This window comes from Sander lucioperca, chromosome 14 (genome assembly GCF_008315115.2).
Source record: "Sander lucioperca isolate FBNREF2018 chromosome 14, SLUC_FBN_1.2, whole genome shotgun sequence".
In the NCBI taxonomy this organism is placed as follows: Eukaryota; Metazoa; Chordata; class Actinopteri; order Perciformes; family Percidae; genus Sander; species Sander lucioperca.
In genome coordinates, this window is record NC_050186.1 from 21,545,902 (window position 1) to 21,560,539 (window position 14,638).

Genomic DNA, 14,638 nt, shown 5'->3' on the forward strand with positions numbered 1-14,638 from the left:
ATCACCCAGAGATTAACATTAAAGACGTGGATGAACAACAACCTAAAGTATCTAACATGCCAGTCAACCAACGCACTCTTTCAGTGCTCTAAACTCCCACCCAACTCTGAACGAAAAGCTCTTTTTATTTAACAGTTTGAACACTTGAATTAAATGTATTTGATAAGCTGGCCAAAGCTTGGCACTTTGCAGTTTTTAGTTGCAAAAGTTTTTATTTTATAGTATGAAGACATAAAGAGTAATATCAAACTACATTTCATTTGTTGCGTTTCTTTTCTTTTAAATTGTATGTCTACTGCAATCACATGGGAAAAGTAACTACATTTACATACTGTGAATCATTTTGTTTTTTTTAATCGAATCGATCGAAAATGGAGTTTGAATTGAATCTCGAGCCTAAAAATCGATATTGAATCAAATCGTGACATTATCTGAATCGTGCACCCCTAGTGATGATGGTGAATATCCCACTAAATATAAAATATAAATATAAATTAAATTAAAATACAATTAGGCCTATAAAGAAATCTCCTGCTTCCTTTTACCTGGCTACATAGGCTTTTTTTACACCAAAATATGTGACCCATCAGAATCTGTGACTGTAGAGCTGGTCTACCTGTCGTAAATCTTTTTGTGACTTTGCGGAGAAAAGTGGACCTGGGCAGAGGCATTAATTAAAACTATATTAAAATAGCGTTCTTGTCACTGTTAGTCTTGTTTGCTGTTACAGTTCATTTATGATCATCAGATGGAAAATTAAACAGTTTCAGAAACATTTAAAAGTTCCTCATAGTTACTTTAATATTTCAAGAATTATTAAATAATGGAGCCAGAAGCTGGTTAGCTTAGCTTAGCATAACTAAAACAGGGGATTTGCATGAATTCAACAAATGAGTTACAACTTGTTAATTAGGGACCTTTAGATGTGCTGGTAGGCAGTTTTTTTTGTTTTTGTTTTTAACTTTGCACAAAGCCAGACTAGCTATTTCCCCCTTTCCAGTCTTTGTGCTAAGCTAAGCTAACCGTACAGACATGAAAGCGGTATCAATCTTAACTCTCCTTTGAAGCAAACAAGCTTATTAGCCAAATGGTCAAACTATTCCTATAACGATACACAATACAAACTTGGCAAATGCAACGTGTTAATAAAAAGTCAGTCAAGTCAGTTTAAAAATAAATATATAGTTCACAGAATGTGTCGCTCATACTTAGTGTTGTTAAGAAGAAACTTCCTGGATGCATTACAGCTGCAATCTAAATTACTTTTTCACAATATGACTATTTCATTCAAGGCTGGATTAACCAATATAAATGCTCCTCTAACCTTGACATAGATTGTGAATTATTCCCTCCCCAACCTCTTACCCAAGAGATTCATTAAAGCAACTGTTCCAGGCAGAACATCTAATTCATGAAATATACAGTCATTTTCCTTCTCATTTGAATACAGCTGACTGAGTGGTTTACAGCTGAGTAGGCTCAAGCAAGCAGACAGAATGAATTACTGTCGCCATGTTAATGACTCAAACTTTGAGCTATGAAGAAGAAGCAGCAGTAGAGAGAGCAATTAACCCAGGGAAATTAGCAACCATGGAGGCATCAAGAGACTGTAATGGCTCATAGATGGCAGAAATGACTCAGTAGAGCGCAGTAAAGCCTCAGAGAGAAAGAGCCATCGGAAAACTCCCAACTTCAAAGCCTGTGTGTCAATGTGTGCATGAATGTGTGCTGTTGTTTGATCTATTAAGACTAATATGCACCAGCCAGAAAATTAATTTACAGAGAGAATTACTGTTGGAGTTTATGATGTGATGATACGCTTTCAGTTATTTTTTCTTGATTTTGTAGATCTTCAGGAAAGAAAGCTATTTACGCTAAATGTTTGGAGAATTCATTAAATCATCCTTTCAGTGGGTTCACACATGCTGGTGAAACGTCAACATCTGGGACTCTGAAGTCAACTCATTTTCAATTCATACACAATGACTCAAATTGGGCCTCATTACACAAACGTTCAGAGGTATTTAACTTGCAAAACAACACTTTATCCAAAACATATGTTATATGTATATGATTGGGGATGTTTTACTAAGTTAGATGGGCAGTAGTCTATATCGACGACTTTAGGCCAGATGTCCCTCGATTTCCGCTTTCTTTGTGTTGGCATTCTAAACTCCGGTCGATTCGGGAAACATTCTCTGAGCTAGAACTGACAATCAAATTATGTTTTTTTTTTTTTTTTGAGTAAAATTCTCATCACACACTCGACAGCCATTTTAATTCCAGAGCTTGCCTCCCTACGTGCATGTTCCACCAAAACAAGTTCCTTCCCGAGGCTATTTTGCAGCGGTACCGTTGCCGCGTCCGGCGCTTAACGCCACCCATTGATTGGGATTGTTTTAAAAGAAATGCCAATAAACAACAGCACGTTTTTCTCCCATCCCGGAATCCTGTGTGGACTAGCCAGGCCCTCCTCCGCAGCGCTGTGGAGGAAGGTCTGGCAATGCGAGACTAGATGGGCAGAGGCTGATGGTTAAAGCGGACCGTCCAATAACTTGCAAGGTGTTTCTCTAAACCAATAGACCATATAGGTACACTATATGTGATCTGATATATGACTTGTACAATTTTAGGACCATCTCTGCATCTTGTTGACATGAAAAGATGAAACTCAGCATTAACAATGTTATGTAGTATTTGTATTAGTCTGCAGAGAGTATAATGGCTGCACAAAGTACAGCTGAGGCTAATGGGAATGTCATTAGTTTAGCAGGTATATGATCAAAAAACCAAAAAGGAAGGACAAATTAAAATTTTTATATACTAAAGTTATTACAATTCATCTGTGGGCAACAGGAACCAAATTTAATGGCAATCTTTCCAATAGTTGTCAAGACATTTCAATCAAAACCACAAATGTGGCAAACCTCATAGTAGCACAAGAGTGAAAGTCAGTAGGATTCATCATCTGGGGACCATGAATGTCTGTTCAAAATTTCAACGCAGTCCATGTTGGACTGACCGACAGACCAACATTGCATCTAAAACTCACTTTTTGATGAATGCGTTAACTGGTGCTGGAGGAACAAGCCTGTGATTCAAAACAACAAACATATTTCCTTTAAATAAATCTCAAAAGGGGGTGGAGTACTGTACATTAGAACCTACCCTGAGAGAGTGAGTGACGTCTAACCCGCAATTTCCACTAACTGCAGAACGGCTCTGCTGCGTGTCGGCTCCGTGCTCCGCCATCTTTCAATACCCACCAGGTCCGGATTTGTTGCGCAACCGCTGCGGGCATGACTGACAGCTGAAGTCACAAGGACCCACGAGATCTCGCGAATTCACGTATGATCGCGCGATATAACAGGATGTAGTTTCTATAAACAGAACCATAAAACCAACAACAGTTTATTTCCATCCAGAGGAGTAGAGGGGAAACAACTCTGTGCTGACATCAGGCCTGTCTCCGCCCATTATGACGTTTTCAAGGTGTAGTGCAGGGAAATATGATCCGCCGTGAGCATGGTGTATTTTATTTTAAAAATTAACCGGATGTTTTATTTTGTTTCTGTGCTCGACTTCCTGTCGCGCACAATCTGCCGTGTGCTGAATTGCTGCGGAGCTCTCCGGCGTCCGGCAAAAATAGAAGCTCTGCGTATCTGCTCCGGTGGGCTGCGGATCGCCGGAGCTGGGACGCAGTCGGAACGCAGCCGTTCCGCAGTCAGTGAAAATACACACATCGACTTTAATGGAAACCTATTGACTCCACCGCCGTTCCGGAGCGGATCCGCAGCCCTTCCGCAGTTGGTGGAAATTGGGGGTAAGGAATTATTAGATCACCCCACACTTCTCCACCTATAGTTTGTGTATAGTGTCAGGGCTATGTAAACATTTTTATAAAAATCTAATCTCCAGGCACAACAGAGCACTAATGTTCCTGCTTCTTTTTCATATAGTTCTCTCTATTTTCATGAGCCTCTGTAGCGTTGTGCTGTAGCTGAGATGATGAAAACATTCATACTAGTGTCGTCTTGGATGAAAAAAAAGGGAAAAACTACACTACAAAATGTAAACAGTGTTTTAATTAATTGTTAGTTGTATAACACTACCTCAGATATACAGAAATATATACATTTCTGTTCATCTTTAATAACCTCTTTTTATTATGTTAACCTTTGGGTAAGAATACACACTGCAGGCCTGTTGCTCTGGTGTTGAATCAAACTGTGGTCTCACACCCCTGGATCAGGTATTAGACCTGGACGTGAGTGAGACAATACCAAATAGAACTTTTTCACAAAAAGATGTGACCCTGACTTTGAACTCAATTAAACCCTAATAGTCATATTTCATTGACAGGTTGATGTGCAAATCATTTTTGATTATTTGATGAATTGTAACACACAACCGCTGACAGTTTTATTTGTTTTTCATTTCCCTGGGATGATCTATTATCACTATTTTCTTTAATCTCTGTTTTTGTTTTCTTTATTGCTCCCACGCCGTTTGTACATGATGACACTTCAGTGTAATATAAACTTTAAACTAATTTGATTCAGCAGCATAACTAGATGATGTGAAGCGCCTCGGGGTGGCCACTGCTCTCAACTGCACTTCCTCAACTTGGACACAAGGGGGCAGTGTTACCACAGATGACTGCTGAGAGGATTCACACACACACACACACACACACACACACACACACACACACACACACACACACACACACACACACACACACACACACACACACACACACACACACACAGTATGTGGGTCCATTATGGGACCTGACAGCGCATCACCCTTGTCCTCCTTTCTTTACTCAAATTGCTCCTGCAGAAGAGAAAAATATGTTGAATGTTAGGAGTATGTGTGTGTATGTGCATGAGATGGTTTCCACATTGTGAATGAGTGTGCTTTGGTGTGCATGCGTGACTGCTGTATGTGTGTGTGTGTGTGTGTGTGTGTGTGTGTTAAAGTGTACTTGTGAGTAAATTCTGTTAAGTGCATGTGAAGGTGTGACCAAGAAGTGGGAGGGTGAGTATTTATTTGAGTTTGTAAAAGTGAATGATTTTTATGCGAGTATCTGAATGTCAACATAGTGGTTTTTGTGACCGTGTGTGTGTTATGGCATCTCAGAGGTGTCTGTGCCTCTTCATGTGTTGTTCCTGCTGAGACAGACAGAACTAATCTACCTGGATTTGTCAGAGAAAAAGAACAGTGGGCTCCTAGTCTGTGATTACTACGCACACACACACACACACACACACACACACACACACACACACACACACACACACACACACACACACACACACACACACACACACACACACACACACACACACACACACACATTCTTGGCACCCACTGAATTAAACAAAAGCTAATTTACCACCCAGATTAAAACGTTTTAACACACACTGTCTCTTTGTTTTGGTTGTCTGAATTCAATTTGAGTTTAAACAGATTCTTGGTGTTTTGCACACACACAGACACACACAGATGTAATTCAGTGACATTCGAACAAAAGAAAGACACACCTGAGAGACGTCATGTCAGTGCATGTCAGACGTGCTGTGTCTGAAATGGAGATTCGCTGCACAAACCACTGGGACTGCTTTTCCCCCAGAAAAATAGAGACTAAACTCACAAATCACGGCGGAGTCCACAATCTATCATCGATAGATTCCACTTGTTAAATCACGAGGAAGAGCATATATAAAAGGCAGGAAGAGACAGCTTAAGGAAGACTCTAAACTTTCAGATAAAAACTGCATCCACCTCCGCCCGGGGACTTCTCTGATGCAGTGATAGCATCGCTGCTGAGAAGCGGCTGTTGTTCTGACTGCAGCCTTTTCTTTCTCATTTCTCTCGTCAGTGTTCGAGACTGAGTAAATGTCAGCCATCAAGTGCAAACGTTTCGCCTGATACCATTTCGAATAGCTTATGAAGCCTGTGTGGACAGAACTTGAGAATAAACTGCTTTTTATAAATCTATTTTCGAGTAAGCAAACAAAGCCCCAGGCTTTTAAGACGAGGCCATGCTCACTTACACAATATAATGACTAGTTTTTATGATTAATCACTTCTCTAATTTAAAACTGAAAGTGGTCAAATAAAGAAATATATACCTTGAGTTAGAAGTGCAAAAGACAACCAAACGAACAGTCAATACTTTGACTAACTCTAAATGTCATGCTGCCTTCCCTATATTTAGTGCTGTATAAATCAATGACAAAGTGTCTGAGAGGTTAATCTGCCATGCTAGCAGCACGGCTCTTGGGATGGCAATGTCGGACGGTCCGCCACTTCGGTCTGAACTGAAATATCTCAACAACTATTGGATGGAATGCCATTCAATTCCATGAGAAAATGGGGTCCACAGAGGATAAAGTCTAATGACTTTGGTGATCCTCTGCTTTTCCTCTCGCGCCATCATCAGGTCAAGATTCTTTGGTCTTTTTAGGACTAAATAAGTGGAGAACTAATTACATTACTATCAGCCTCAGTTGCACTTTGTTTTGTGCTAATTATCATGTTAGCATGCTACACAGGTTACAGTACGCATGGAGCATGGTAAACATTATATCTGCTAAACATCATCATGCTGATGGTAGCATTTACATTTAAAGCACTGCTGTGTAGAGCTGTAACAACAACATGAAAATATAATTGTCTCTTTCAGTCCAACTTAATTTAATTATCTTCACTCGAGTTTCTGCGCGGGAAAGTCATCGGACGCCACAATCTTCTGAACACAGCCATACTGAGAAATACAGAGAGAGTTGTGTGGAGCTCATAGTCTTAATTAGCTTTGTAGCAGCTCATTTGGCAATGGCTTGAATGTAACGGACATTAATATCAAAAGGTTACGCATGTGAAAAGGCTACATTTTCTCCCTTTTCACTAGGCCCTGTTCCCAAAATTAAGACTTAAGTTTTGTGCCTGCTTAATTCTTAATATCACTAATGTTGTAGGTTATTGTTTTAGTGTATTTGTTACTTTATTATTTGACATAGGCCTGTTCGGCAGGTTTTAATCAGGGAGAGTGGATGCAGGTTTTAGGTCTTTTCTGAAGGGAGGGGCTGGGCAATCCTAAGGTGAAAAACAACGGGTAAGATAGTTCTGCAGTAAATGACATGTTTATAATATTTGGGGTGCCTATTGCCGTGGGTACACATATATGTATAAATAGTAATATTAGCAGTAATGGATCTCTCCAATTGTAATGATGTTTTGAGAAACTTAAGTGTTACTGTTGCTTGCTCAGGTTAGCTCACCCTACACTCACCTGTGCAGGTGGTAGGTTCCAATTAGGGGGGGCTGAGTTAAAAGGGCATCAGGAGAAGAAAGAAGTGTTGGCAGCTTGCTGTGAGGTGACCATTTTGTTTGTTTGGTGTTTTTTTTTGCCCCAGTTTAATATTCTGTTTTTGTATTTCGGTTTGAGTATGTTTTGGTGATGGTTTAATAAACACACGCAGTGAGAACTTGAAAAGCCTCCTCTCCAGTCATCATTCGTCACAACGCACTAAAGCTTTAAAGTTTTGAATGAATTCCAAGATAAATCTTTTGACAACCGCCTCGCTCTACATTATCCCTTCTGTAATGAATTACCTTAAGGCTCTATTTTTGCTATACCAACCTTGAAATGTAGATTTAGTTTAATAACAAGCGCTTGCATTACCTTTCAGTACATGCCCCTCAACTGTGTGCCAGGAAATAGAAAAATACCCTCCATCGTGGACGAGGACTTATAATACTTACAAATATCAAATATCAAGTTCCAACAAATAAGTTCTAATATATAATTTGCTCAAATTAATTTTAGAGAAACCCCTGGAGCCATATGCTAAAACAAGCTGTAGAATTGACAAGGTTCAGTACATTTGCAGTCCCTCCACTGCTTTGTGTTGTTGAAATGCATTTAAAAAAGGCAGCCTTGTGTTTAACCATGATTTCCAAATCCCAAATGCTTTCACACAATACTTCACAGATGGTTTGATGTCCTGGTTCTCTATCATGTTCAGCACTGCTCCAGGTTTCCTCCATTTTACGTTAATGAAGAGAACAATTACTCAGTTTACTGATAGAGCAACAAGGCATGCAAAAGATCAATGTGATCATTTAAAAAAAACACCCACTGCCGGAGTACAAGGCGTGTGGCCTCTGCCACATAGTGGAAATCAGTTGACATTGAAAATCTTTTAGATAACACTAAGCTACGCTTTCTGTACTACAACACAACAAACTCTCCTCCTCTCACCATTGTCTTCCATCAACAAGTCACCTCCGCGAGACTTCATCTTGAGCGAGACTTGGTTAGACCCAATAACAGACCAAAATCAAACAAAAAGGTAAAGAAAACATTTCCTTGCTCTGTAGGGTATGTAGTCAGACACTTAACAATCTGAGTCTATCAGTGGCAAAAACCAGCGCTTGTAGTGGACGTACACTGACAGTGCAGTGTTGCCCCGAAGGATTACATTGTAGCCCGTTTCGCGGCCGCAGCGCTCTAACTCAATACTGGACCAATTTCAAAAATCATTGTCCCCATTACAGCTGGAACACACCGCACGCATAAGTAGCATAGATACATGCCTGATCGTGCGCCTGGCCATTCATACCGGATGCATATTTCTACACGGCTCTCTCCGAAAGAGACGGGATGAGTGGGGAAAACTTAGCCTGATGTCAGATTCTAGTCAGAATATGAGTCTGATACTACTCAATTGGGCTGTGATTATGGGGCTTGTTTCAACCGACCCAGGAAAGAAAATGCCTCTGCACTCAATTGGATAGACCTACAACCAATCAGAGCAACGGAGACAGACGTCACAGACGCTGCAAGTCGAAGGCAGGTTTCGACAGAGCAAAGGCGGCAGTTTCCGTGTTGTGCAAAACGGGTGTGGCAACGTGTGATCGCGGTTCTCTGTTCCTCTTTTAAAATGAATGCGCTGTCGATATCTGCTATAACAGACGCGATGGCGGAATCTACACATCTCAATTCTCCAGCCATCTTTTTTGTAAACAAATTCAACCCAAGCGCTCTTTGGTGACGTGGTTGATTACGTTACTGTTGATCATCTGTCCATCATCGTATATCATATCATATATATCATATCACATATCATCGCCCACCCTGACAATTTGATTGGTCCGAACAGCTCTGGTTCGAGCATAGTTGCTCCACAACGGCCTGGACCTCAAATGTTGTGGGCGGGGCTAAGTTCGGCTGGCTTCCAGGCTAGGGAAAACTGTGATTTTGGTAAAGTATCCGGCTGCACTGTGGTCTTCCTGTATGTGATTACCTGCCTGGCTTGACACATACGCTCACGTATCGTGCAAGAATAGAGGAGATGCCGAAACTATCACTGCAGCGCCCGGGCCTACGCGGACGCTACACGGCCGGTATGTAAAATACGCGCCGCTTACAAGTGCGGTGTGTTCCAGCAGTTAGTCACTTTTAGACACAAAAACTAAAGTTGAAATATACCTTAGTTTTCCCTTAACCATGGCTATTTCTAAGTTTAGACAGATTCGTACAACTGTAATCTTTAGTTTTTTTATCTCATAATCCATGCATTTGCTTTTGAAATATACGGCATTTAGCCACTGGTTTTCTAACAGCAGAAAACTGTGGGTTTCGAGCGCTCTACTGAATAGATATTATTTTTCAGGGATGAAGTATCTTTTCAGCAATTAGTTATTCTTGCCTACAGACTGGAAGTGCACTTTAAAACCAGTTCACACTTTTATTTTGTTGCTTTAAAAAAAGATTCTCTTTAATCATCACTTGTCAACTGTAATAACCTCAGGCGTTCGGCTTCACAGCTCTCATTACATTTCGTCCATCCATCCAATCTATGAGGCTGTCTGTCTATCATCCTAACAACAACAACAATATACAAATAATTAATTCCCTGCTGAGATTAAGGATTTATTGTACGGAAATCTTCAAACATTAAACATCTATTACCTGATTATTTTCCTGTGGATCCCTGGGAGAATAACTGTCATCAAATGATCTTGAATCTGTTCCTGTTCCAGGTGATAAGCCGAAATAAAACAGGGTTTTTCAATGACTTGTGGAGTGCCGTGGATTCTCATTTTCTCTGGGGCCATTTTTCTCAACGGGGGCTCCAACACAACGGGGGCGTTTTCCCTCCTCCAACTCCATGCCACTTTTCTCTCTCATCGCATCTCTCCCACTCACTATCGAATAGCTCATTGATTCAGCGGCCCACTTTCCCTCATTCAATCTCCCTCTCTTAATCTGTCTCAGTCTACCTCTCTACCTGCTTACACTAATCCCTCTATCGTGCCATTTCTTTTCTTTCCTTCTCTACACTCAATCACAGACTCTTTCCCCTTTCTCACTCTCTCTTCATCTCAGCCATCGTTCCTCTTACCCCACCTTTTTCCCCAAATCTGCTCCTCACTCATGGCTTCGGGAATCAGAGTACTAAGTGGTTTCATTACTGTGAGTAATTGCAGCCTCATGGTGGTAAGCAGAGGTTGGTCGCTACAAAATACACACTGCATTTAATGCAAATAAATCCACATAAAATAAATCCACAAAAAAAAAAAATCCACAAAAAAATCATTAAAGTTGAATCAAATTTATACATTTTAATTGTTTTCAAACTTTTGAAAGTACATAAAAGTTGGGCCAATTCTTGTTTTAAGACAGCATAACATGCGTCAGAAGTGACACTTGAAGTTAAAAAAACTACTTCACTTTCATTGTGTGGTACAGGCAGTGGTGTTTTTATATAAAAAAAAAAAAAATGAGGGAATAACATACTGAATCAGATATGAAGAATTTGAGTATGAAAGACGCTGGGCTAAATGGATACAATATAAAGCCAACAACTAAAACAGGAAAGTACGAGAAATTTAGGTCGATGAAATAATGTAAAGAAGAACAGAAGCAGGGCCGGGTTGGGAAAGAAAAACATAACTCGACATGCATAGTTAAACGCACCTAAGAGGAGTAAATATGCGCACAAACATACATACACATACGAATTATGAATAACAATGGATTTAAATTGTACATGTAGACCAATTTTTGTTATGTAAAAAGATTTAGTTATTCATTCATGCACGTCCTTGCTTTTTTCTTAGTGTTTTTGGTAGACTAACTGATAAATGAATGAATGAACTAAGTTACTGTGTTTTAAGTTAAGTTATTGTGTGTGTCAACTTTTTTTTTTATATATATACACAAATCAACTCCTATATTTCTTAGGTAAACGTTTAGGAGTGTATGCATATATTGTATGTGTATACGTATATATGTATGATTAGAAGTGTATAGGGGTGCAGATGTATGTGTATTAGAGCTGGGCGATATGGAGAAAATCAAATATCGCGATATTTATGACCAAATACATTGACTATTGATGCTTTCACAAAATATTAACACAATGAGAGTTTTGATAAATAATCACCAATAATGTGGATACAGTGACCTAAATGGGTAAGGGCAAACAATAAAACAGCTAGTAAGTCTGGTAAGTTCAGAAAATTACATCACTTTACTGTAAGGCAGCCTTTAAAACCAGGAAAAGACACCACTTGTGTCCTATCACGATATCCAAAATAATAGGATATATTTTAATATATGTATATATATATATATATATATGTATTTTAAGGAATAAAAATGTTAAATCAAATGTTAAACATTCAGCTAAATATCCACATTTGATTAATCGCCGTCTCCACAATTAGCTAATCGCATTCTTTCAAATCGCAATTTGAAAACAATGAATTGTTCAGCCCTAATCCCTATCATTGTTCTTCTTACCATCTCAGTTTGATCCTTGCCTTAGAACTCAGCTCTCCAACAGAACAGTGAGCCTAATTTTTCAAGACTAGAACAAATCATCCCTCAAAGGTTTGTCAAAATTGACAAACCTGAAATACCACCTGAGATTTCAGGTTTGACAGATGCCTGATGTCATCTGATGGAGAACATAAATCAGGTAATGTGCGGCCTCTCTACAGTAGCTGTGGCCCTGTGGTTTCATCATCCATGCTGTTCAACATTTAATATGATCGTCCATCACATGACAGTCCGTGCCTCAGTCGGATTTGAATCAAACCCCTCCTGATGCCCGATCCCTCTCCTGGCTCACTTACTATCTTGGTCAAAAGCAAAGCCCAGAAGGGACCAGGATGCACTTAGCGCTACGGTTAATTAGCCACAAAAATGAACAAATGCTTGCTGACATTGAGAGTGTCTCATCTCATCTCATCTGACAGGGCTCAGTTACAGAGCACAAGCTACAGTCTTGGCTTAAAATAAACCTGCTACCACAAAACATGAATCTTAAATCTTACGGATTGTCACTTACTCCACTACTATCGATTCAGCACTTACAGCTTTACCAGGCAAAGTTTTTTCTTCTAAAATCTTATACATAATACTATACTAAATCATGAACTAGAGGCATAACACAGAAGAGCATCCCACCCCACTAACACAGAACGTTAGGGAATGTTAGTTTCTGGTTCTCTAAAGGTTAGTTCGAGGGAAGGGAACCAACCAACTGAAACGTTCTCCTGTGGTTGCACTGTACCTCCACACAATGTTCCCGTTTGGTTGCGTTTGGTTGTTTTTGGTTGTTCTGAGTCACTTGATTTAGATCCACTCAAAAATGATTGGTCTCATAAAATCTAAGTAAGATAAACAGCATAGCAAGAGAATATATTTATTTTTAGGCTGATATCAATTTTGCTAAAAACAGTACTTTTGTGCTTGATTTCTGATGGAACTGAACTGACTTCTCTTACAAAATGAGACTGTACAAGCTCTCCACTTTGTTCTACATGTATAATTTGTATTTCTATATGTTTTACAGCAACTTTTCCTGACAACCCTTGGAGGTTCGACCGGAGGTATTGCCATCCGTCGCATGCTGCGGCGAGTGGCAACCAATGACGTTGTAAAACCGTATAGCCTGCAGGGCAGAAAGACAAAGAAGGCCTTCCAGGACCTGACAATCTGCAGAGTGATAACAGGCAGGTGTTATTTTATTGTTCACATCAGTATTATGCTTAGCTTGGCTGATAAAGAGGTTTTAATTTGACTTGTAACTTTACTTCATTTTGACTTCTACTCTAGCGGCCTCCCAGAAAAACGCCATCCTTAAAAAGGCTCAGCAGAAGATGTACTTCCTACGGCAACTGCAGAAGCATGGCCTACCACAAGAGCTATTGGCCATCTTCTACACTGCTGCCATCCTCCTGCCAAGTCCCCTCTGGTAGGCGCTACATATACAGGCTGCACACAAAAACAACCAGACACAAGAACAGCTTCTTTCCCACTGCCATCACTCTCCTGAACTGCTGATAAGTGGGGTCATCCCCACTTTGGCCCTTCACCTACACATTACATACTTTATCATTCCAATATGCATCTTGCACACTACATTTGCACTGTTACTTTGCACTCTACATCCCACTCCATGTGTACTTGTATTGATATTATGTCTTATTTGTATAGTTGTATTTTTTGTTTATTGTGTTGATATGTACCTATATGTATATTTTTGCCTGTACAGTATGTGTCTATATGGCCAATAAAACTGATTCTTATATATATATATATATATATATATATATATACACATTTTTTAGTAACATGGTTGTTAAAGTTTTTTAAAGATTAGGGAATGTAAAAAAGAACGTTCCCTAAAGGTTTCATAAAGGTTACAACCTTCTGTGAACGTTCTGGGAACCTAACAAACACCTTAACCTTCAGGGAACGTTCCCGCAAACAAAAACGTTCCCAGAATGTTCTGGGAACCATAAATTCTTAGCTGGGCTTGTGATAGATTTCACAGAAAGCTCAGAATTTTCCTATTTGGCAATATAATCCTTATTCGTATGCTGCCGCAGCACACTCAATGGGCTCAAACTCCACTCACTGATAATGTGGAGTGAGTGTGTAAAGTGAAATGTAAAACATGACCCTAAAGAGCAGAGAGAGAGCACTTCATCCAGAGCAAACTGAACTCACCAGCAATAGCTGAACCTCTTCACTGTAACAAACCGTTTTAACAGCATCACATTGTGTGTTTTCCGGGGTGCCAGAGGTCTACACATTTTAATAGGTAGTTCCTGTACTGTATTCAGGTCTGCAGAGAAAACACTTTACTTTGGTATGTAATGTAACTTCAGGTTAGACTGATTGATTTCTTTTATTTTGAACATGTAAATAAAATAAAAACATCAGAAAAAAATAGTAATAAAAAAAACAGTACATCATAATTTCCAGTAGGCCTACTTAAAGACCTCTATTTACACAGGAGTAGGAAGAAGTAAAGCTTAGCTATGTACTCCTACCCCTTTATATCCTATTAAATGAGTTAGCTACAAAATAATAAATCTACAGAGATAATATATCTGTAATCAATGAAAATATATATTCAGAAGTTCTATTCACATTCATATATTTACCCATACGCAACGATAATTATACACATACTACAAATTGTTCAATATAAGCCCATGTTATTAATTGCACTGTGTTTCTCTGAACATCTGGAATATAATTTCTTTGAACATCTTTTTGAATTGGAATATATTTAAACATTGCTTTAATTCATTATTTAGGTTA

General features: G+C 39.3%; 1 long non-coding RNA gene across 1 annotated transcript; it reads right to left on the reverse strand.

The window, feature by feature from the left end:
* Positions 1-435: 435 nt before the first annotated feature.
* Positions 436-8,880, reverse strand: LOC116047079. The gene is made up of 3 exons (XR_004104314.2): positions 8,797-8,880; positions 7,648-7,651; positions 436-446 (listed from the first exon to the last, which is right to left on the reverse strand). It is a non-coding gene; the product is annotated as an uncharacterized LOC116047079 (long non-coding RNA).
* Positions 8,881-14,638: the final 5,758 nt, after the last annotated feature.